This window comes from Oratosquilla oratoria, chromosome 26 (genome assembly GCF_046742065.1).
Source record: "Oratosquilla oratoria isolate Oo_2021 chromosome 26, ASM4674206v1, whole genome shotgun sequence".
Classification (NCBI taxonomy): domain Eukaryota; kingdom Metazoa; phylum Arthropoda; class Malacostraca; order Stomatopoda; family Squillidae; genus Oratosquilla; species Oratosquilla oratoria.
Window position 1 is genome coordinate 13,200,781 of NC_134802.1, and position 2,500 is coordinate 13,203,280.

Consider the following 2,500-nt stretch of genomic DNA (forward strand, 5'->3'; position numbering starts at 1 on the left):
GGCCAGGGCATAATAGTTATGAAGTGTAACATGATATAGTGATACGTAAAAAAGTAGTCTTTCGTCTTGTTCTGATACAATGGACTTCTGCCCTGGCGTAATGCTACTGTTGTTAAATAAAATGCGTTAATGTGTCAAATGATGAAACAATATTCACACTCGTCACCTTGGCATGCGAAGTATATCTCTTTGTCAAGGATTAGTTGGGATTCGGGATTGGGGGAGATGGCCCTGACGGGGTGGAGGGGGTGAGCAATGCTCCCTAACCCTCCCGTGTTTTCTATCTTGAGCAGACACTAGCTTTATGAATTACTGTTCCCAAGTTCTCGGTGTGTACAGTAGACTGTGAATTCGTTTTAAGTGGTATTCTTTATGAATATTCTAATTTGTGCAAAATCCTTTAATGTTGTGGCTCCACCCCGCCTCCCCTTAGCCTGAAATCGCTTGGCAGTGACCAGAAAAAAAGGAAGAAAAAATGCATTTGAGACATTTGGAATCTTTGTTCTGGGTGACACCAATAGACATTGTCCAGCTTGGAGAAATCTTTAGTAGGTAACTGGTTAATTGAAGTGGATTTGAGGGACAGCGGTGAGGGGTTAATGGTGATAACATGAACAAGGTGTTGTGATGACGACAATGAAAATGATGACGGTGATATTAATCGAGGCAGATTTAGTAAAGAGGGAGTCAAGCACAGGTGAATAAAATAGCCTGACGGCAACCAAAGCAGCAATACAAGCACCACCCGGTACGGAAGGGTTCGACTTCGTTCAGCTTTAGCGTGGTTAAGTAATGCCATGGTGTGACGTCACGGACAACTGGCTCAAATCCAGTTGTCATGGTAAGGGCAGTCCACTCGGTTAAGGCCACCGGCTGACCAAACCGGTAATGTCATGATCACATCCTACGAATGGATGAGGGAGGGCATCCATTGGAGTATCTGACTTGCTACCTTCAAAGGTCCAGTGGCGTTCTATCTTATATCAGATGCACTGCACCCAAACATTAATATGGAATCTGTATGTCTGTTGTGATAGCCACGATGTGAAAGATATCAGGGAGTGTGGAAAAAGCTCAGGATCACAGGGGAAGAGGAAGAGAAGGAGGAGGAGGAGGAGGAGGAGGAATATGAACAGGAGATGGAGTTGGAGGAGTTGGAGAAAGAAAAAGAGGAAAACGAAGAAAATTAGAAGTAGAGGACGAGCATAGGAAGATTAAAGAGTAGGAGGAAAATGAGCAGAAACAGAGGAGGAGGACGAACACGAGGAGGAGGATTGGGAGAAGGACGAGTAGGAGGAGGAGGAGGAGCAGGAAGAGGAGGACGTGTAGGAGTAGGAGGAAGGAAAAGCAGGAGGAGTAAGAGGAGGAGGAAGGCGAGCAGGGGAGGCGGACGAGCGGAAGAACGAGGAAGAGGAGGAGGGGGGAAGGAGAGGAAAGGAAGAGGAGGTAGACGAGTAGGAGGGAGGAGAGAAACAATAAAAAAGAAAATCGTTAATGCTGTAAGGCTGTGATATGAATATGTGAGAGTAAAAAGTCATGGTAAAAAAGATCTGAGAGTAGTTTACCATTTTACTATAGTTCTTTTTGTGATGGTGGTAACTGTTCACATAGACTGTGTCCTCCAGCGTCTCAGTCGGAGGCATTTGTTCTTTTCTGAGTGCCCGAAATCCGGGTCGTTGAATGACTTTACACATGCCTCACTTATCAGGTAGTAATTTTCTTTTCATTGTGTCTGTCGCCATGCTATATTGCTGATCATCGTAGCATCCATTCAATAACGAAGGTGTTAGCCTTCAGGATCGGCCGAAATATTAGTGTTGAAAGGGGGGCTCCATGGCCAAATCTCAGAACAAACACCTCAGCAAGGTGACATCAAAATAATCAAGACCTTAGTTTCTTTCGGTCATTGAGGCTCAGGGAACCCCCGCTGGTGTGCACGGGCTTCTCTGAGGTGCCGGCTCTTCGCAGATATCAAAAACATCCCTTCAACCCCCTTCACCACTGATGATTTATATAAATTGCCTCACGTTTACTTTTTAAGCTAACTTCAGTAACAATTACGGCTACAACTGCCATAGTATATATTACGTTATCTATTTCAATTACAGGGTAATATCTGAACGTAGTTTACTCCATCTTATTTAATTTTCCATGGGTTATGTTGCATATTTATGAGTGCTGTTGGTAGAACAAACCTCGGTCATTGGCTTCCTTTCCTATGTTCTTTCCTATATAAGCAAGGCGAGGCAACCGATTCGACGTCAAACCCTTTAGTGTGAGGCCCTGCGGAGGGCTTACCTTAGCTGAACGTTCTGGCGTTGGCCAGAGCAAATTCTAAAATGCTTGTCGTTTTAGCAAAGGGGTTAGATGGTGCTGTGACTAGTCTCCCTCGTATCACATTAAGACTTCACGTTTCTCTGTCTTGAAACAGCTGTTAAACGCTCTGCAAGGTGGCTTGGCATAACAATCTTTGTCGATTTTTGGGTATTTAAGGCTTTAA